The 22,264-nt window shown below is 48.2% G+C and overlaps 6 non-coding genes across 6 annotated transcripts; all 6 read right to left on the reverse strand.

Annotated features, from left to right (window-relative positions):
- Window positions 1-2,554: 2,554 nt before the first annotated feature.
- On the reverse strand, window positions 2,555-2,627 carry trnat-ugu (transfer RNA threonine (anticodon UGU)). Its single transcript has one exon. It is a non-coding gene; the product is annotated as a tRNA-Thr (tRNA).
- A 6,273-nt stretch (window positions 2,628-8,900) lies between these two features.
- Window positions 8,901-8,973, reverse strand: trnat-ugu (transfer RNA threonine (anticodon UGU)). The gene has a single exon. It is a non-coding gene; the product is annotated as a tRNA-Thr (tRNA).
- A 1,806-nt stretch (window positions 8,974-10,779) lies between these two features.
- On the reverse strand, window positions 10,780-10,852 carry trnat-ugu (transfer RNA threonine (anticodon UGU)). The gene has a single exon. It is a non-coding gene; the product is annotated as a tRNA-Thr (tRNA).
- A 2,278-nt stretch (window positions 10,853-13,130) lies between these two features.
- trnat-ugu (transfer RNA threonine (anticodon UGU)) lies at window positions 13,131-13,204 on the reverse strand. The gene has a single exon. It is a non-coding gene; the product is annotated as a tRNA-Thr (tRNA).
- Window positions 13,205-18,545: 5,341 nt separating this feature from the next.
- On the reverse strand, window positions 18,546-18,618 carry trnat-ugu (transfer RNA threonine (anticodon UGU)). Its single transcript has one exon. It is a non-coding gene; the product is annotated as a tRNA-Thr (tRNA).
- Window positions 18,619-20,448: 1,830 nt separating this feature from the next.
- On the reverse strand, window positions 20,449-20,521 carry trnap-ugg (transfer RNA proline (anticodon UGG)). The gene has a single exon. It is a non-coding gene; the product is annotated as a tRNA-Pro (tRNA).
- Between the last annotated feature and the right edge of the window lie 1,743 nt (window positions 20,522-22,264).

Below are 22,264 nucleotides of genomic sequence, written 5' to 3' on the forward strand. Positions count from 1 at the left end.
GGTTTGGGGCTTTCGGTGTGTCCTCGTTTGGGGGGGTATCTGTCGGTTTTTGTGTTCCTGTGTGTGAGGACTGGGTAGCAGTAGTCTGGGCATGATTCGACTGAGGGCTGGGTGGAGCGGGGTTTGTGGCTTTCGGTGTGTCGTCGTGTGGGGTGGCATCCGGCGGGTTCTGTGTCCTTGTGTGTGTTGTTTTTGTGTCCTCAGGTTTTTGGACCTTAAGAGGTTTGTGTTGCCTGCTGAGCCTTTCTACGGTCTCCTTCGTTTTGTTTAGTTGAGTACGGAGTTCTTTGATCTCATTTCTTTGCTCCTCTATGGTCTTTGTCATCTTGTGGGTGGTGGACTCGTGTTCCGTTTTTAGCTGTTTGAACTCCTTCTTCAGATTCTTGGCCAGTGTTTCTCTGTATTCGTTGAAATCAAGTTCTAGTTTGGCCAGATTCTCTTTCATCATTTTGTTTTCGTTGAGAGGTGTGGGGGGGGGGGTGGAGATGGACAGGGAGGTGTTTTCCTCTGCTGGTCTCTCTTCTTCTTCCTCCACTTGGTTCTCATCATCCTCTGTTCGACTCTCTTTTGCTTCCTGTCCATTGGTCCTCTTTGTGTCTGCCTTAGTTTTCAACTGGGGGAATTCCTTTTCGAAGGAGTCCAGATTTTCCACATTCCCCTGTATCATGATCTTTCTATTTTTGTTGTAGTAGCTTATGGTTAGCAGGGGGTCATCTTTATCTAGGTTTCCATCTTTACATATTTTCAGTCTGCCTCCACTGCCAATACCTTCACTGGAGAATACCTTCTCTCTTTCTCTCTCTCAATTTCTCTGTCACTTTCTCTCTCTCTCTTTCTCTCAGTTTCTCTCTCTCCTCTCTCTTTCTCTCTCTCAATTTTTCTCTGTCACTTTCTCTCTCTCTTTCTCTCAGTTTCTCTCAATTTTTCTCGACCTCACTTTCTCTCTCTCGTGTTGACTATCTCAATTGCTCTCTCACTTGCTCTCCCTCTCTCTTTTTCTCTCTCTCTCTCATTTTCTCTCTCTCTCACTATCTTTTTCTCTCTCACTTTCTCTCCCTCACTCTCACTTTCTCTCCCACTCAATTTCTCTCTCTCACTTTCGCTACCTCCTCTCTCTTTCTCTCTCTTTCACTCTCTCACTTTCTCTATCTCTCATTTTCTCTCCCTCCATCCCTTTCTCTATATCTCTCTTGTTCTCACTTTCTCATTCTCTCTCTCGCACACTTTCTCTCTCACTCACATTCTATCTCTCTTGCTTTATTACTCTCACTTTCTCTATCACATTCTCTGTCACTTTCTCTCTCCCTTTCTCACTCTCTGTCTCTCTCTTTCTCTCTTTACTCTCTCTCACTTTCACTCTCACTCTCACATTCTCTCTCTTACTTTCTCTCTCCCTCTCTCTGACTTGCACTCGCCCTCTCGCTTTCTCTCTCTCTCTCCCCTTCTCACTCTGTCTCTCTGCTTCGCTCTCTCTCCCCTTCCACCTCTCTCCTTCCCCTCTCTCTATCTCCTTCCCTCCTTTTCTCTCTGCTCTCCCTTCCCAATCTGTCTCTCCCATTTCCCCCTCCTCCATCCGCCTCTCTCTCCCTCCTCTCTTCTTCCTCTCTATTATTTTCACTCTGTCTCTCCTCTTAACTCTCTCTCTCCCATTCCGCCTCTCTCCTTCCATCTCTCCACTACCCCTCCCTCTATTTCTATTGCCTTCCCTCTCCACTTCCCCACACTCTCTCTCTTTCCCCTCTCTCTATCCCTTGCCCCACACTCTCTATCCCTTGCCCCTCTCTCCCCCCTTCCCCTCTCTCTATCCCTTGCCCCACACTCTCTCTCCTTCCCCTCTCTCTATCCCTTTCCCCACACTCTCTCTCCTTTCCCCTCACTCTCTCTCCTTCCCCTCTCCTTTCCCCTCACTCTCTCTCCTTCCCCTCTCCCCACACTCTCTCTCCATCCCTTTCCCCACACTCTCTCTCCTCTTTCTATCCCGTTCCCCACACTCTCTCTCCTTCCCCTCTCTCTATCCCCTTCCTCTCTCTCCTTCCCCTCTCTCTCCCCTCTCTCTCTCTCTCCCCTTTTCCCCACACTCTCTCTCCTTCCCCTCTCTCTCTCTCTATCCCTTTCCCCACACTCTCTCTCCTTCCACCTCTCTCTTTCCCCACACTCTCTCTCTCCCTTTCCCCACACTCTCTCCCCTTCCCCTCTCTCTATCCCTTTCCCCACACTCTCTCTCCTTCCCCTCTCTCTATCTCTGGCCCTCTCTGCACTTCACCCACAATCTCCCTCCTTCCCTTTACTCTCCCTCTCCCCATCTGCCTTCTTGTCTCCCCAAGAGGAAAGGACAGAGTGGGAGGGGGAAGGGTAGAGAGAGGAGGTGAAGAAGGTGAGAGAGAGAGGGGAATGTGTAGAGAGAGGGTGAAGGGGAGAACAGGGGATTTGAATGGAAGGAGAGGGGGAGGGGAATGAGAGCCTGTTCTTGGGATGGTCTCTGAACTGTTTCATACTTAAAAGAAAACATGTGGTGGATTAAGGGCGAGTTTAGAAACAGAAACTAACTTTGCACAGGCCCCAGTGAGATTTGAACTCACGACCCCTGGTTTACAAGACCAGTGCTCTAAACCCTGAGCTGTGGAGCCACAGATACAGGATTGCTCTCATTCCCGTTAGTGCAACACAACATGGCTGATTACCTGACCATGGTAAAGGATAGCAAACTGAGAAAAACCTTGACAATGTACAGACTTAGTGAACATAGCCTGGCGATCGAAAAAGGTAGACACAGGCAGACCCGGCTACCAAGAGAGGACAGGATATGTTCTCATTGCAGTCAGGGTGTGGTGGAGACAGAGATGCACTTCCTCACAGCTTGTAGAAAATATCAGGGCATAAGGGAGAATTTCTACCCAAAATTCACAAAAATATGCCCGGAATTCAGAAATTTGAATGATGACCAAAAACTCCCATACCTATTAGGGAAGAGAGAAATTGTGTAACCTTAGCGGCACACTATGTTACAGCTTGCTATAAACAGAGGGACAAACACTAAATATAAGAAAAGAGTATATACAAATTATATATGAATGTATATTTATACACTCAGGGATATATCTGTTTCTACACTGTATGGATAGATCAGTGTTTATGTGTTCAACCATGAATGTTTTTCGATGCTTTGGCGCCATAAGATGTACCTTGTCATCATGCCAATAAAGCGATTTGAATTGAATTGAATTGAACAGTGCTGTGCGTTTGAAGAATGAGGCAGGGCGCAGTTCACCACTCAGATTGTGTCTCATCCCCCGTTACCTGCCTCAGGCTCTTCGTCCTCACAACTACAGTAGAGCAACTTTCCCATGCTAAAACGTCCCAAGGCAACTCAGTTACACTCTATCTCTCTCTCAGTCTCTCTGCCTCCTTCTTTCTATATTTCTCCCTCTTTGTGTCTCTACCACTCTCTCTCTATCTTTCTCTCTATCTTTCTGTCACTCAATTCAATTCAATTCAATTCAAATCAAATCGCTTTATTGGCATGACAAGTTACATCTTATGTTGCCAAAGCATCGAAAAACATTGATGTTTGTTCACAAAAATACCGATCTATCCATACAGTGTATAAACAGATATATCCCTGAGTGTATAAATATACTTTCATATAATTTATATACACTCTCTTCTTATATTTAGTGGTTGTCCCTCTTTTTATGGCAAGCTGTAACATAGTGTGCTGCTAGTGTTACACAATTTCTCTCTTCCCCTAGTAGGTATGGGAGTTTTTGGTCGTCTCTGTCACTCCCTTTCTACCTCTTTCTCTTTTTCTCTGTGTCTCTCTCACTTTCTCTCTGTTTCTCACTCTCATTTTACCTCTCTCTCTCTCACTTGTTCTCTCTCTCTCTCTCAGTTTCTCTCTCTCCTCTCTCTTTCTCTCTCTCAATTTCTATTTCACTTTCTCTCTCTCTCTTTCTCTCAGTTTCTCTCTCTCCTCTCTCTTTCTCTCTCTCAATTTTTCTCTGTCACTTTCTCTCTCTCTCTTTCTCTCAGTTTCTCTCTCTCCTCTCTCTCTCTCTCAATTTCTCTGTCTCTTTCTCTCTCTCTCTTTCTCTCAGTTTCTCTCTCTCCTCTCTCTTTCTCTCTCTCAATTTTTCTCTGTCACTTTCTCTCTCTCTCTTTCTCTCAGTTTCTCTCAATTTTTCTCTACCTCACTTTCTCTCTCTCTCTCACTTTCTCTCTCACTTGCTCTCTCTCGCGTTGACTATCTCAATTGCTCTCTCACTTGCTCTCCCTCTCTCACTTTCTCTCTCTCTTTCTCTCTCTCAATTTCTCTGTCACTTTCTCTCTCTCTCTTTCTCTCAGTTTCTCTCTCTCCTCTCTCTTTCTCTCTCTCAATTTCTCTTTCACTTTCTCTCTCTCTCTTTCTCTCAGTTTCTCTCTCTCTCTCTCACTTTCTCTCTCTCGCGTTGACTATCTCAATTGCTCTCTCACTTGCTCCCCCTCTCTCACTTTCTCTCTCTTTTCTCTCTCACACTCTCTTTCTCTCTCTCTCTCTCTCTGTTTCTCTCTCTCATTTTCTCTCTCTCTCACTTGCTCTCTATCTTTTTCTCTCTCACTTTCTCTCTCTCACTCTCACTTTCTCTCCCACTCAATTTCTCTCTCTCACTTTCGCTACCTCCTCTCTCTTTCTCTCTCTTTCACTCTCTCACTTTCTCTATCTCTCATTTTCTCTCTCTCCATCCCTTTCTCTATATCTCTCTTGTTCTCACTTTCTCATTCTCTCTCTCGCACACTTTCTCTCTCACTCACATTCTATCTCTCTTGCTTTATTACTCTCACTTTCACTATCACATTCTGTATCACTTTCTCTCTCCCCCTTCCTCACTCTCTCTCACTGTCTTTCTCTTTCTCTGTTGCTCTTTTTACTCTCTCTCACTTTCACTCTCACTTTCTCTCTCACATTCTCTCTCTCTCTTTCTCTCTCTTACTTTCTCTCTCCCTCTCTCTGACTTGCACTCGCTCTCTCACTTTCTCTCTCTCTCCCCTTCTCACTCTGTCTCTCTGCTTCGCTCTCTCTCCCCTTCCACCTCTCTCCTTCCCTTTCTCTATCTCCTTACCTCCTTTTCTCTCTGCTCTCCCTTCCCAATCTGTCTCTCCCATTTCCCCTCTCTCATTTCCCCCTCCTCCATCCGCCTCTCTCTCCCCTTCCCCTCGCTCTCCCTCCCTCCTCTCTTCTCCCTCTCTCTTCTTTTCACTCTGTCTCTCCGCTTAACTCTCTCTCTCCCATTCCGCCTCTCTCCTTCCATCTCTCCACTTCCCCTCCCTCTATTGCCTTCCCTCTCCACTTCACCCACACTCTCTCCCCTTCCCCTCCCTCTATCTCCTTCCCTCGCTCCACTTCACCCACACTCTCTCCCCTTCCCCTCCCTCTATCTCCTTCCCTCGCTCCACTTCACCCACACTCTCTCCACTTCCCCTCCCTCTATCTCCTTCCCTCTCTCCACTTCACCCACACTCTCTCCCCTTCCCCTCCCTCTATCTCCTTCCCTCTCTCCACTTCACCCACACTCTCTCCCCTTCCCCTCCCTCTATCCCCTTCCCTCTCTCCACTTCACCCACACTCTCTCCCCTTCCCCTCCCTCTATCTCCTTCCCTCTCTCCACTTCACCCACACTCTCTCCCCTTCCCCTCCCTCTATCTCCTTCCCTCTCTCCACTTCACCCACACTCTCTCCCCTTCCCTTTTCTCTCTCCCTCCTTCTACTCTTCCCAAGAGGAAAGGACAGAGTGAAATGGGGAAAGAGAGAGGAAAGGGGAGAGAGTAGGAGGAAGGGAAGTTCGGAGAGAGCGGGGAAAGTGTAGAGAGAGGAGGTGAAGGGGAGGTGGGGAAGGTGAGAGAGAGGCGGAGGGAGAGAGAGATTGAAGAGGGATGTATAGAGAGAGGGTGAAGGGGAGAGAGAGAGAGGGGCAAGGAGGAGAGAGAGGCAAAGAGTGGGCGTTCAGGGGAATTGAACAGAAGGAGAGGGGGAGGTGGAGATGGGGAAGGGAGAGAGAGCCTGTTCTCGTGTTGGGCTCGGAGCTATTTCATACATAAAAGTAAACATGCTGTGAATTAACAGTGAGTTTAGAAACAGAAGCTAAATTTGTAGAGGTAGTGGGGAAAATGCTAGAGTCCATTATAAAAGATGTAATTGAATAGCACTTGGAAAACAGTGACAGGATCAGACAAAGTCAACATGGATTTACAAAAGGTAAATCATGCTTGACTAATCTTGACTAATCTACTGGAATTATTTGAGGACGTAACTGGTAGAATAGATAAGGGAGAACCAGTGGATGTGGTGTATTTGGGCTTTCAGAAGGCTTTCGATAAGGTCCCGCATAAGAGATTAGCATGTAAATGTAAGGCACATGGGATTGGGGCAAAGTACTGACTTGGATAGAGAACTGGTTGGCAGACAGAAAGCAAAGAGTTGGAATAAACGGATCTTTTTCCGAGTGGCAGGCAGTGACAAGTGGGGTATCGCAGGGGTCAGTCCTAGGAACCCAGCTATTCACAATATATATTAATGATCTAGACGAGGGAACTAGATGTAATTTCTCCAAATTTGCAGATGACACAAAGCCAGGTGGGCGTGTGTGCTGTGAGGAGGATGCCGAGAAACTCCAGTATGATTTGGACAGGTTGGGTGATTGGGCAGATGTATGGCAGATGCAGTGTAATGTGGATAAATGCGAGGTTATCCACTCCGGTGGTAAAAACAGGAAGGCAGATTAATATCTGAACGGCAATCGATTGGGAGAAGGGGAAGTGCAACGAGATCTGGGTGTCCTTGTGCACCAGTCACTGAAGGAAAGCATGCAGGTGCAGCAGGCGGTTAAGAAGGCAAATGGTATGTTGGCCTTCGTAGTGAGAGGGTTCGAGTACAGGAGCAAAGATGTCTTGCTACAGTTGTACAGGGCCTTGGTGAGACCACACCTTGAGCATTGTGTGCAGTTTTGGTCGCCTTATCTGAGGAAGGATGCAATTGCCATGGAGGGAGTGCAGCGAAGATTTACCAGACTGATACCTGGGATGGCAGGAATGACGTATAAGGGGAGATTGGGTCGATTGGGCTTATACTCGCTGGAGTTTAGAAGAATGAGAGGGGACATCATTGAACTTATACATTTCTAACAGGACTAGAAAGACTAGATGCAGGAAGGATGTTCCTGATGGCGGGGGAGTCTAGAACCAGGGGTCACAGTCTAAAGATAAGGGGTAAGCCATTTAGGGCTGAGATGAGGAGGAATTTCTTCACCCAGAGAGTGGTGAACCTGTGGAATTCTCTACCACAGAAGGCAGTTGAGGCCAATTCATTAACTACATTCAAGAAGGAGTTAGATATATTTCTTAAGGCTAAAGGGATCTGGGGAGAAAGCAGGGACCGGGTACTGAGTTGGAAGATCAGCCATGATCTCATTGAATGGCGGAGCAGGCTCGAGGGGCCGAATGGCCTACTCCTGCCTTCTATGTTTCTCCCTCTCTCTGTCCCATTCCGCTTCTCTCCTTCCATCTCTCCACTTCCCCTCTATCTCCCCTTCACCCACACACTCTCTCCTTCCCCTCTCTCGATCTCCTTCACTCTCTCCACTTCACCAACACTCTCTCTCCCCTCCACCCTCTCTCTCCCTTTCGCCTCTGCTCTCCCCATCCTCCTTCTACTCTCCCCAAGAGGAAAGGACAGAGTGAGAGGGGGAAAGAGTGAGGGTAAGGTGAGAGAGTGGCAAAGAGGGGGAGTACAGAGGAATTGAGCAGAAGGTGGAGAGAGCCTGTTCTTGTGTTGGTCTCGGAGCTGTTTCATACTTAAAAGTAAACATGCTGTAAATTAACAAATTTGCATAGGCACCAGTGAGATTTGAACTCACGACCGCTGGTTTGACAAGACTAGGGCTCTAACCCCTGAGCTATGGAGCCATCTGCATTGGATTGCTTCTCATTCCAGTTAGTGCTGTGCGTTTGAAGAATGAGGCAGGGCGCAGTTCACCACTCAGATTGTGTCTCATCCCCCGATACCTGCCTCAGGCTCTTCAATAGTCACCTCTCAACAACAATAGAGCAACTAACATGTACTAAAACGTCCCAAGGCAACTCAGTTACACTCTATCTCTCTACCTCCTTCTTTCTATATTTCTCCCTCTTTGTGTCTCTACCACTCTCTCTATCTTTCTCTCACTCCCTTTCTATCTCATTCTCTTTTTCTCTTTGTCTCTCTCACTCTCTCATTTTTCCTCTCTCTCGCTTTCACTCTCTCAATTCTCTCTTTATTCTCTCTCATTCTCACTTTCTCTCTCTGTCTCATTCTCCTTCTCTATCACTCTCACTCACTCTCTCGCTCCTTCGCCCTTCCTCAGTTCTCTTTGCTCTTTCTCCATCCACCCTTCTCTCATCTCTCCACCTCTTTCCGTCTCTCCGCTTCCCTCTCTCCCCTTCCCCTCGTTCTCCCTCCCTCTTCTTTCTCTTCTCTCCCTCTCTCCGCCTTCCTCCTTCCAGCTGTCCACTACACCCTCTCACTCCCTTTCGCCTCTTCTCTCCCCATTCTCCTCCTACTCTCCCCCCAAGAGGAAAGGACAGAGTGAGAGGGGGAAAGAGAGAGGAAAGGGGAGAGAGTAGGAGGAAGGGAAGTAGATGAAATGGTAGAGAGAGGGGGTGAAGGTGAGAGAGGGGGGAAGATTGCAAGGGGCCTGTGTAGCGAGAGGGTGAATGGGAGAGAGAGAGGTGTAAGGAAGAGAGAAACAGGCAAAGAGGGGGAGTACAGGGGAATTGAACGGAAGGAGAGGGAGAGGTGGAGATTGGGAAGGGAGAGAGAGACTGTTCTTGTGTTGTTCTCGGAGCTGTTTCATATTTAAAATTAAACATGCTGTGAATTAACAAATTTGCACAGGCCCCAGTGAGATTTGAACTCACGACTCCTGGTTTACAAGACCAGTGCTCTAACCCCTGAGCTATGGAGCTACCTGTACTGGGTTGTTTCTCATTCCAGTTAGTGCTGTGTGTATGAAGAATGAGGCAGGGCGCAGTTCACCACTCAGATTGTGTCTCATACCCCGATACCTGCCTCAGGCTCTTCAATGCTCACCTCTCAACTACAATAGAGCAACTTACATGTACTAAAACGTCCCATGGCAACTCAGTTACACTCTCGATAGCAAAATACTGCAGATCGCAGAAACCCCACTGTGCAGATAGAGGCCATTTCGGCCCATCGAGCCTGCACCGACACATATCCCACCCGATCCCCGTAACCCCTACACCAACACATGTCCCACCCTATCCCCACGTCTTTAATCCCCCTAACACTAAGGGTCAATTTATCATAGCCAATCAACCTAACCGCACATCTTTGGACTGTGGGAGGAAACCGGAGCACTCGGAGGAAACCCACGCAAACACGGGGTGAATGTTCAAACTCCACACAGATGGTCACCTGAAGCCGGATTCGAACCCGGGTCCCTGGCGCTGTGAGGCAACAGTGCTAACCACTATGCCACCGTGCTGCTAGAAATCTGAAATAACAACAGAAAAGGATGGAAAAACTGAGCAGGCCAGGCAACATCCTTGGAGAGAAATTATAGAGTCAACGTTTCGGGTCCGCACTGAACACAGGGCTCACACAGAACACAAGGCCCGCACTGTACACAGGGGCCGCACTGAACACAAGGTCCGCACTGAACACAGGGCTCACACAGAACACAAGGCCCGCACTGAACACAAGGCCTGCACTGAACACAGGGGCCGTACTGAACACAAGGCCCGCACTGAACACAAGGCCCGCACTGAACACAGGGGCCGTATTGAACACAAGGCCCGCACTGAACACAGGGACCGCACTGAACACAGGGCACCAGGCCCGCACTGAACACAGGGCCCGCAATGAACAGAGGGCCCGCACTGAACACAGGAATCACACTGAACACAGGGCTCGCACTGAACACAGGGCCCGCAGTGAACACAGGGCCCGCACTGAACACAGGGCCCGCAGTGAACACAGGGCCCGCACTGAACACAGGAATCACACTGAACACAGGGCTCGCACTGAACACAGGGCCCGCAGTGAACACAGGGCCCGCACTGAACACAGGGCCCGCAGTGAACACAGGGCCCTCACCGATAACAGGGCCCTCACCGAACACAGGGCCTAGGCTGAACACAGGGCCCTCACTGAACACAGGGCCTAGGCTGAACACAGGGCCCGCACTGAACAGAGGGCCCGCACTGAAGACAGGGCACTCACGGAACACAGGGCCCGCACTTAACACAGGGCCCACACTGAACACAGGGCCCCCTTTCTCTCCCCCTCTCTCTCTCTCTTTCCCCTCGTTCTCTTCTCTCCCTCTCCCCTCTTTTCACGCTGTCTTACCACTTCCCGCCTCCCTCCTTCCAGCTGTCCATATCCCCTCTTTATCTCCTTCCCTTTTCTCTCTCCCCTACACACTCTCTCCCTTTCGCCTCTTCTCTCCCCATCCTCCTATCTACTCTCCCCAAGAGGAAAGGACAGAGTGAGAGGGGGACAGGGAGAGGAAAGGGGAGAGAGTAGGAGGAAGGGAAGTGGTGAGAGAGAGGGGAAAGTGCAGAGAGAGGAGGTGAATGGGAGGTGAGAGAGAAGGTGAAGGGGAGAGAGAGACGCAAAGAGGGGGAATATGAACGGAAGGAGAGGGAGAAGTGGCGATTGGGAAGGGCGAGAGAGATCCTGATCTTGTGTTGGCCTCAGAGCTTTTTCATACTTAAAAGTAAATATGCTATAAATTAACAAATTTGGAGAGGCCCCAGGGAGATTTGAACGCCCGACCCTTGGTTTACAAGACCAGTGCTCTAACCACTGAGCTACGGAGCCACCTGCAGAGGAGTGTTTCTCATTCCAGTTAGTGCTGTGTTTTTGAAGAATGAGGCAGGGCGCAGTTTATCACTCAGATTGTGTCTCATCCCCCGATATCTGCCTCTGGCTCTTCAATAGTCGCCTCTCAACAACAACAGAGCAACTATCACGTACTAAAACGTCCCAACGCAACTCAGTTACACTCATCTCTCTCTCAGTCTCTCTGCCTCCTTCTTTCTATATTTCTCCCTCTTTGTGTCTCCACCACTCTCTATCTTTCTGTCACTCTGTCCCTTTCTAGCTCTTTCTCTTTTTCTCTGTGGCGCTCTCACTTTCTCTCTCTTTATCTCTCCCTCTCTGTTACTTTTACTCTCTCTCCCCTTCGCCCTTCCTCAGTCTCATTGCTCTTCCTCCATCCGCCCTTCTCTCATCTATTCTCTCACACTCTCCACTTTCCCGCTCTCTCCCCTTCTCACTCTGTCTCTTGCCCCCTTCCACCTCTCTCCTTCTGTAGGGGGGCATCTTTTAACTGGTTTACGGTAATTTGCCTGGTCAGGCAGCTTTGCCCGCACCCTGACCAATTCCAACCTTTTACCTGGTTTACGGTAATTTACCTGGTCAGCAGCCTTTGCCTGCTACCCTTAAACCAATTCAAAAAGCGGTTTCGAATCGCAACCCCACCGTCCAGTTCTGACTGAAGGACTTATAATTAATGATATATTAATAGCGGACAACTGGTCTGGGTGTGAGAAAGTCAAACTTTATTAAACTAAAGAAACTGTAATCAAATTTAAACTATACCACATGAACACAGTAATTACAGTAACATTGCTTAAATGGGGGAAGGCAGACAGCAAAAATGAGGGGTTGATGGCTACAATGTTGATTAAACAATCTTAGCAATTTCCGCTAAATCACCCCCCCCTAACTCCTGACTAGGTGGCCTTGCTGAGGAGTCAGAAACCCTGCTCACCTGTGGTCCAGCGAAGTAAGAGAGAGAGACAGCTTCTCAGGAGCTATCTTTTATATCCTGCCAACTCCTGTTTGGCGCTGAAATGGTCTGTGTGCAAAATTCGCGCCCAAAAGTTCCAATACACAAAAGGAAGCCATGACTGGCTGATTCAAAATGAGTGATTTAATGTGTCTGCACTCTGGGGCCGAAGTGTACCCGCCCACATCCGGAGTTCGCCTGGGCTAAAACAAAAGGGAATCCAACTGCCTTATTGTTTAGAATTGGGTGATACAAAAACCCATTCATTCCTAAACTGTTGCATATCAAAAGTCCTTTTCCTGAGTTTAGATGTATCTATTGTGTGTAAGTGTTTTGAATGGGTTTGGATTTCTGTGCAAATAGAAGCCAATTGTTCTGTGGTTTCGGTTCAAGTGGGCTAATCCCGGAAGTAAATCAACATCCTGCAGTTTCGTATAAACAAAACTTGCCTCTCCACAAAAGGGAAACTCCCTGGTTTGTTTGACAGGTCTTTCACACAGACACATTACAAGCTGTACAAGCTGCTTTTCCAATGCTTTCTGATGGCCATTTTAAAACCTTTTTGTGATTGACCAGGCTCAAGGGCACAAATTCAAATCAAATGTACTATCTTAATGTATGCGAATATTTCCACAGAACTCCTCGATTCCGGTGTTGTCCACGTGCTGTCCATCTCAGAGCAGTCTTTCGTGGCTCTGAGTATGCTTTAAAAACATTGATCCAACCCAGAGGCAATTCAAAACATAATTCTTCAACCACGATATGGACCAATATTTCCCGATCTTCAAGGAAAATAGGGGAATTTTGCGAACCCCTACAATTCCCCTCTCTCTATCTCATTCCCTCTCCTTCATTCTTCTCTTCCCACTCTGTCACTCCCTCGATCTCCTTCCCTCTCTTCCCACTTTGTCTCCCTTGTTTCCCCTCCTCCATCTGCCTCTCTCTCCCCTTCGCTCTCTCTCACCTTGCCGCTCTCAGCATCCCCCCCTCTCCAACTCCCACTTCTGCCTCTCTCTCCCCCTCCCTCTTCTTTCTCTTCTCACGCTGCCTTACCGCTTTCCCCTCTCTCTATCTCCTTCCCTTCTATCCCCATCCTCCTCCTTCTACTCTCCCCAAGATGAAAGGACAGAGTGAGAGAGGAAAGGGGAGAGATTAGGAGGAAGGGAAGTGGTGAGAGAGCGGCAGGCAAAGACAGGAGAATTGAATGGAAGGAGAGGGAGAGGTGGAGATTGAGCCTGTTCTCATGTTGGTCTCAGAGCTGTTTCACACTTAAAGTAAACATGTTGTGAATTAACAAATTTGCAGAGGCACACAGTGAGAATTGAACTCACGACCCCTGGTTTACAAGACCAGTGCTCTAACCCCTGAGCTATGAAACCACTGATACAGAATTGCTTCTCATTCCAGTTAGTGCAACACAACATGGCTGATTACCTGACCATGGTAAAGGATAGCAAACTGAGAAAAACCTTGACAATGTACAGACTTAGTGAACATAGCCTGGCGATCGAAAAAGGTAGACACAGGCAGACCCGGCTACTAAGAGAGGACAGGATATGTTCTCATTGCAGTCAGGGTGTGGTGGAGACAGAGATGCACTTCCTCACAGCTTGTAGAAAATATCAGGGCATAAGGGAGAATTTCTACCCAAAATTCACAAAAATATGCCCGGAATTCAGAAATTTGAATGACGACCAAAAACTCCCATACCTACTAGGGGAAGAGAGAAATTGTGTAACCTTAGCGGCACACTATGTTACGGCTTGCCATAAACAGAGGGACAACCAGTAAATATAAGAAAAGAGTATATACAAATTATATGAATGTATATTTATACACTCAGGGATATATCTGTTTATACACTGTATGGATAGATCAGTGTTTATGTGTTCAACCATGAATGTTTTTCGATGCTTTGGCAACATAAGATGTACCTTGTCATCATGCCAATAAAGCGATTTGAATTGAATTAAATTGAATAGTGCTGTGCGTTTGAAGAATGAGGCAGGGCGCAGTTCACCACTCAGATTGTGTCTCATCCCCCGATACCTGCCTCAGGCTCTTCAATAGTCACCTCTCAACAACAATAGAGCAACTTCCACGTACTAAAACGTCCCAAGGCCATTCAATTACACTCTACCTCTCTCTCAGTCTCTCTGCCTCCTTCTTTCTATATTTCTCCCTCTTTGTGTCTCTACCACTCTCTCTCTATCTTTCTCTCTATCTTTCTGTCACTCTCTGTCACTCCCTTTCTACCTCTTTCTCTTTTTCTCTGTGTCTCTCTCACTTTCTCTCTGTTTCTCACTCTCATTTTGCCTCTCTCTCTCTCACTTGTTCTCTCTCTCGCTCAGTTTCTCTCTCTCCTCTCTCTTTCTCTCTCTCAATTTCTCTGTCACTTTCTCTCTCTCTCTTTCTCTCAGTTTCTCTCAATTTTTCTCAACCTCACTTTCTCTCTCTCTCTCACTTTCTCTCTCACTTTCTCTCTCTCGCATTGACTATCTCAATTGCTCTCTCGCTCTCCCTCTCTCACTTTCTCTCTCTTTTTCTCTCTCACACTCTCTTTCTCTCTCTCTCTCTCTCTGTTTCTCTCTCTCATTTTCTTTCTCTCACTTTCTCTCTATCTTTTTCTCTCTCACTTTCTCTCTATCTTTTTCTCTCTCACTTTCTCTCTCTCACTCTCACTTTCTCTCCCACTCAATTTCTCTCTCTCACTTTCGCTACCTCCTCTCTCTTTCTCTCTCTTTCACTCTCTCACTTTCTCTCTCTCTCATTTTCTCTCCCTCCATCCCTTTCATTCTATCTCTCTTGCTCTCACTTTCTCGTTCTCTCTCTCGCACACTTTCCCTCTCACTCACATTCTACCTCTCTTGCTTTATTACTCTCACTTTCTCTATCACATTCTCTATCACTTTCTCTCTCTCCCTTTCTCACTCTATCTCACTGTCTATCTCTTTCTCTCTTGCTCTTTTTACACTCCCTCATGTTCACTCTCTCTTTCTCTCTCTCACTCTCTCCTTCTCTGAGTTTCTCTCTCTTTCTTTAACACTCTCACTTTCTCTCTCAAATTCTCTCTCTCACTTTCTCTCTTTTTCGCTCTCTCACTTTCTCTCTCTCTCCCCTTCTCACTCTGTCTCTCTGCTTCGCTCTCTCTCCCCTTCCACCTCTCTCCTTCCCTTTCTCTATCTCCTTCCCTTCAATCTTCTCTTCCCTCCCCCTCTCCCCTTCTAACTCTGTCACTCCCTCTTCCCTCTATCTCCTTCCCTCCTTTTCTCTCTCCTCTCCCTTCCCAATCTGTCCCTCCCATTTCCCCTCTCTCATTTCACCCTCCTCCATCCGCCTCTCTCTCCCCTTCCCCTCGCTCTCCCTCCCTCCTCTCTTCTCTTCTCTCCCTCTCTCTTCTTTTCACTCTGTCTCGCCGCTTAACTCTCTCTCTCCCATTCCGCCTCTCTCCTTCCATCTCTCCACTTCCCCTCCCTCTATTGCCTTCCCTCTCCACTTCACCCACACTCTCTCCCCTCCCTCTATCTCCTTCCCTCTCTCCACTTCACCCACACTCTCTCCCCTTCCCTTTTCTCTCTCCCTCCTTCTACTCTCCCCAAGAGGAAAGGACAGAGTGAGAGGGGGAAAGAGAGAGGAAAGGGGAGAGAGTAGGAGGAAGGGAAGTGGTGAGAGAGCGGGGAAAGTGTAGAGAGAGGAGGTGAAGGGGAGGTGGGGAAGGTGAGAGAGAGGCGGAGGGAGAGAGAGAGTGAAGAGGGATGTGTAGAGAGAGGGCGAAGGGGAGAGAGAGAGAGGGGTAAGGAGGAGAGAGAGGCAAAGAGTGGGAGTTCAGGGGAATTGAACAGAAGGAGAGGGGGAGGTGGAGGTGGGGAAGGGAGAGAGAGCCTGTTCTCGGGTTGGGCTCGGAGCTGTTTCATACTTTAAAGTAAACATGCTGTGAATTAACAGTGAGTTTAGAAACAGAAGCTAAATTTGTAGAGGTAGTGGGGAAAATGCTAGAATCCATTATAAAAGATGTAATTGAATAGCACTTGGAAAACAGTGACAGGATCGGACAAAGTCAACATGGATTTACAAAAGGTAAATCATGCTTGACTAATCTTGACTAATCTACTGGAATTTTTTGAGGATGTAACTCGTAGAATAGATAAGGGAGAACCAGTGGATGTGGTGTATTTGGACTTTCAGAAGGCTTTCGATAAGGTCCCGCATAAGAGATTAGCATGTAAATGTAAGGCACATGGGATTGGGGCAAAGTATTGACTTGGATAGAGAACTGGTTGGCAGACAGAAAGCACAGAGTTGGAATAAACGGATCTTTTTCCGAGTGGCAGGCAGTGACAAGTGGGGTACCGCAGGGGTCAGTCCTAGGAACCCAGCTATTCACAATATATATTAATGATCTAGACGAGGGAACTAGATGTAATTTCTCCAAGTTTGCAGATGACACAAAGCCAGGTGGGCGTGTGTGCTGTGAGGAGGATGCCGAGAAACTCCAGTATGATTTGGACAGGTTGGGTGATTGGGCAGATGTATGGCAGATGCAGTGTAATGTGGATAAATGCGAGGTTATCCACTCCGGTGGTAAAAACAGGAAGGCAGATTAATATCTGAACGGCAATCGATTGGGAGAAGGGGAAGTGCAACGAGATCTGGGTGTCCTTGTGCACCAGTCACTGAAGGTAAGCATGCAGGTGCAGCAGGCGGCTGAGAAGGCAAATGGTATGTTGGCCTTCGTAGTGAGAGGGTTCGAGTACAGGAGCAAAGATGTCTTGCTACAGTTGTACAGGGCCTTGGTGAGACCACACCTTGAGCATTGTGTGCAATTTTGGTCGCCTTATCTGAGGAAGGATGTTCTTGCCATGGAGGGAGTGCAGCGAAGATTCACCAGGCTGATACCTGGGATGGCAGGAATGACGTATGAGGAGAGATTGGGTCGATTGGGCTTATACTCGCTGGAGTTTAGAAGAATGAGAGGGGACCTCATTGAACATATTAATTTCTAACAGGACAAGAAAGACTAGTTGCAGGAAGGATGTTCCTGATGGTGAGGGAGTCCAGAACCAGGGGTCACAGTCTAAAGATAAGGGGTAAGCCATTTAGGGATGAGATGAGGAGGAATTTCTTCACCCAGAGAGTGGTGAACCTGTGGAATTCTCTACCACAGAAGGCAGTTGAGGCTAATTCATTAACTATATTCAAGAAGGAGTTAGATATATTTCTTAAGGCTAAAGGGATCTGGGGAGAAAGCAGGCACCGGTTACTGAGTTGGAAGATCAGCCATGATCTCATTGAATGGCGGAGCAGGCTCGAGGGGCCGAGTGGCCTACTCCTGCTCCTATCTTCTATGTTTCTCCCTCTCTCTTTCCCATTCCGCTTCTCTCCTTCCATCTCTCCACTTCCCCTCTATCTCCCCTTCACCCACACACTCTCTCCTTCCCCTCTCTCTATCTCCTTCACTCTCTCCACTTCACCAACACTCTCTCTCCCCTACACCCTCTCTCTCCGCATCCTCCTTCTACTCTCCCCAAGAGGAAAGGACAGAGTGAGAGAGAGAGAGGGTAAGGTGAGAGAGTGAGCGAAGGAGGAGAGAGAGGCAAAGAGGGGGAGTACAGAGAAATTGAGCAGAAGGTAAGGGAGAGGTGGAGAGATTGGGAAGGGAGAGAGAGCCTGTTCTACGTGTTGGTCTCGGAGCTGTTTCATACTTAAAAGTAAACATGCTGTAAATTAACAAATTTGCATCGGCACCAGTGAGATTTGAACTCACGACCCTTGGTTTGACAAGACTAGGGCTCCAACCCCTGAGCTATGGAGCTTTCTGCATTGGATTGCTTCTCATTCCAGTTAGTGCTGTGCGTTTGAAGAATGAGGCAGGGCGCAGTTCACCACTCAGATTGTGCCTCATCCCCCGATACCTGCCTCAGGCTCTTCAATAGTCACCTCTCAACAACAATAGAGCAACTAACATGTACTAAAACGTCCCAAGGCAACTCAGTTACACTCTATCTCTCTCTCAGTCTCTCTGCCTCCTTCTTTCTATATTTCTCCCTCTTTGTGTCTCTACCACTCTCTCTATCTTTCATCTCACTCCCTTTCTATTCTCTCTCGTTCTATCTCATTCTCTCTCACTTTTCCTCTCTCTCACTTTCACTCTCTCCATTCTCTCTTTATCTCTCTCACTTTCTCTCACTTTCTCATTCTCCTTCTCTGTCTCATTTTCTCTCTTTATCACTCTCACTCACGCTCCTTCGCCCTTCCTCAGTTCTCTTTGCTCTTTCTCCATCCGCCCTTCTCTCATCTCTCCCCCTCTTTCCGTCTCTCCGCTTCCCTTCTCTCCCTCTCTCCGCCTTCCTCCTTCCAGCTGTCCACTACACCCTCTCGCCTCTTCTCTCCCCATCCTCCTCCTACTCTCCCCCCAAGAGGAAAGGACAGAGTGAGAGGGGGGAAAGAGAGAGGAAAGGGGAGAGAGTAGGAGGAAGGGAAGTAGATGAAATGGTAGAGAGAGGGGGTAAGATTGCAAGGGGGCTGTGTAGCGAGAGGGTGAATGGGAGAGAGAGAGGTGTAAGGAAGAGAGAAACAGGCAAAGAGGGGGAGTACAGGGGAATTGAACGGAAGGAGAGGGAGAGGTGGAGATTGGGAAGGGAGAGAGAGACTGTTCTTGTGTTGGTCTCGGAGCTGTTTCATATTTAAAATTAAACATGCTGTGAATTAACAAATTTGCATAGGCCCCAGTGAGATTTGAACTCACGACTCCTGGTTTACAAGACCAGTGCTCTAACCCCTGAGCTATGGAGCCACCTGTACTGGGTTGTTTCTCATTCCAGTTAGTGCTGTGTGTATGAAGAATGAGGCAGGGCGCAGTTCACCACTCAGATTGTGTCTCATACCCCGATACCTGCCTCAGGCTCTTCAATACTCACCTCTCAACAACAATAGAGCAACTTACATGTACTAAAACGTCCCATGGCAACTCAGTTACACTCTCGATAGCAAAATACTGCAGATCACAGAAACCCCACTGTGCAGATAGAGGCTATTTCGGCCCATCGAGCCTGCACCGACACATATCCCACCCGACCCCTGTAACACCTACACCAACACATGTCCCACCCTATCCCCACGTCTTTAATCCCCCTAACACTAAGGGTCAATTTATCATAGCCAATCAACCTAACCGCACATCTTTGGACTGTGGGAGGAAACCGGAGCACTCGGAGAAAACCCACGCAAACACGGGGTGAATGTGCAAACTCCACACAGACGGTCACCTGAAGCCGGATTCGAACCCGGGTCCCTGGCGCTGTGAGGCAACAGTGCTAACCACTATGCCACCGTGCTGCTAGAAATCTGAAATAACAACAGAAAAGGATGGAAAAACTGAGCAGGCCAGGCAACATCCTTGGAGAGAAATTATAGAGTCAACGTTTCGGGTCCGCACTGAACACAGGGCTCACACAGAACACAAGGCCCGCACTGAACACAGGGGCCGCACTGAACACAAGGTCCACACTGAACACAGGGCTCACACAGAACACAAGGCCCGCACTGAACACAAGGCCTGCACTGAACACAGGGGCCGTACTGAACACAAGGCCCGCACTGAACACAAGGCCCGCACTGAACACAGGGGCCGTATTGAACACAAGGCCCGCACTGAACACAGGGACCGCACTGAACACCGGGACCGCACTGAACACAGGGCACAGGGCCCGCACTGAACACAGGGCCCGCAATGAACACAGGGCCCGCAATGAACACAGGGCACAGGGCCCGCACTGAACACAGGGCCCGCAATGAACAGAGGGCCCGCACTGAACACAGGAATCACACTGAACACAGGGCTCGCACTGAACACAGGGCCCGCACTGAACACAGGGCCCGCAGTGAACACAGGGCCCGCACTGAACACAGGAATCACACTGAACACAGGGCTCGCACTGAACACAGGGCCCGCAGTGAACACAGGGCCCGCACTGAACACAGGGCCCGCAGTGAACACAGGGCCCTCACCGATAACAGGGCCCTCACTGAACACAGGGCCTAGGCTGAACACAGGGCCCTCACTGAACACAGGGCCTAGGCTGAACACAGGGCCCGCACTGAACGACAGGGCACTCACGGAACACAGGGCCCGCACTGAACACAGGGCCCGCACTGAACACAGGGCCCCCTTTCTCTCCCCCTCTCTTTCCCCTCGTTCTCTTCTCTCTCTTTCCCCTCGTTCTCTTCTCTCCCTCTCTTCATGCTGTCTTACCACTTCCCGCCTCCCTCCTTCCAGCTGTCCATATCCCCTCTTTATCTCCTTCCCTTTTCTCTCTCCCCTACACACTCTCTCCCTTTCGCCTCTTCTCTCCCCATCCTCCTATCTACTCTCCCCAAGAGGAAAGGACAGAGTGAGAGGGGGAAAGGGAGAGGAAAGGGGAGAGAGTAGGAGGAAAGGAAGTGGTAGTGCAGAGAGAGGAGGTGAATGGGAGGTGAGAGAGTGAGAGACGCAAAGAGGGGGAATTGAACGGAAGGAGAGGGAGAAGTGGCGATTGGGAAGGGCGAGAGAGATCCTGATCTTGTGTTGGCCTCAGAGCTTTTTCATACTTAAAAGTAAATATGCTGTAAATTTACAAATTTGCAGAGGCCCCAGGGATATTTGAACTCCCAACCCCTGGTTTCCAAGACCAGTGCTCTAACCACTGAGCTACGGAGCCACCTGCAGAGGAGTGTTTCTCACTCCAGTTAGTGCTGTGTTTTTGAAGAATGAGGCAGGGCGCTGTTTATCACTCAGATTGTGTCTCATCCCCCGATATCTGCCTCTGGCTCTTCAATAGTCGCCTCTCAACAACAACAGAGCAACTATCACGTACCAAAACGTCCCAACGCAACTCAGTTACACTCATCTCTCTCTCAGTCTCTCTGCCTCCTTCTTTCTATATTTCTCCCTCTTTGTGTCTCCACCACTCTCTCTCTATCTTTCTGTCACTCTCTGTCCCTTTCTAGCTCTTTCTCTTTTTCTCTGTGGCACTCTCACTTTCTCTCTCTTTCTCTCTCCCTCTCTGTTACTTTTACTCTCTCTCACCTTCGCCCTTCCTCAGTCTCATTGCTCTTCCTCCATCCGCCCTTCTCTCATCTATTCTCTCACACTCTCCACTTTCCCGCTCTCTCCCCTTCTCACTCTGTCTCTTGCCCCCTTCCACCTCTCTCCTTCTGTAGGGGGGCATCTTTTAACTGGTTTACGGTAATTTGCCTGGTCAGGCAGCTTTGCCCGCACCCTGACCAATTCCAACCTTTTACCTGGTTTACGGTAATTTACCTGGTCAGCAGCCTTTGCCTGCTACCCTTAAACCAATTCAAACAGCGGTTTCGAATCGCTACCCCACCGTCCAGTTCTGACTGAAGGACTTATAATTAATGATATATTAAAAGCAGACAACTGGTCTGGGTGTGAGAAAGTCAAACTTTATTAAACTAAAGAAACTGTAATCAAATTTAAACTATACCACACGAACACAGTTATTACAGTAAAATTGCTTAAATAGGGGAAGGCAGACAGCAAAAACGAGGGATTGATGGCTACAATGTTGATTAAACAATCTTAGCAATTTCCGCTAAATCACCCCCCCCCAACTCCTGACTAGGTGGCCTTGCTGAGGAGTCAGAAACCCTGCTCACCTGTGGTCCAGCGAAGTAAGAGAGAGAGACAGCTTCTCAGGAGCTTTCTTTTATATCCTGCCAACTCCCGTTTGGCGCTGAAATGGTCTGTGTGCAAAATTCGCGCCCAAAAGTTCCAATACACAAAAGAAAGCCATGACTGGCTGATTCAAAGTGAGTGATTTAATGTGTCTGCACTCTGGGGCCGAAGTGTACCCGCCCACATCCGGAGTTCACCTGGGCTAAAACAAAAGGGAATCCAACTGCCTTATTGTTTAGAATTGGGTGATTCAAAAACCCATTCATTCCTAAACTGTTGCATATCAAAAGTCCTTTTCCTGAGTTTAGATGTATCTATTGTGTGTAAGTGTTTTGAATGGGTTTGGATTTCTGTGTAAATAGAAGCCAATTGTTCTGTGGTTTCGGTTCAAGTGGGCTAATCCCGGAAGTAAATCAACATCCTGCAGTTTCGTATAAACAAACCTTGCCTCTCCACAAAAGGGAAACTCCCTGGTTTGTTTGACAGGTCTTTCACACAGACACATTACAAGCTGTACAAGCTGCTTTTCCAAGCCGCACTGTTCTTGGCCAATGCTTTCTGATGGCCATTTTAAAACCTTTTTGTGATTGACCAGGCTCAAGGGCACAAATTCAAATCAAATGTACTATCTTAATGTATGCGAATATTTCCACAGAACTCCTCGATTCCGGTGTTGTCCACGTGCTGTCCATCTCAGAGCAGTCTTTCGTGGCTCTGAGTATGCTTTAAAAACATTGATCCAACCCAGAGGCAATTCAAAACA

Source organism: Somniosus microcephalus, unplaced genomic scaffold, assembly GCF_052327205.1.
Source record: "Somniosus microcephalus isolate GS21.2 unplaced genomic scaffold, FLI_Smic_1.0 unresolved_chr2, whole genome shotgun sequence".
Lineage (NCBI taxonomy): Eukaryota > Metazoa > Chordata > Chondrichthyes > Squaliformes > Somniosidae > Somniosus > Somniosus microcephalus.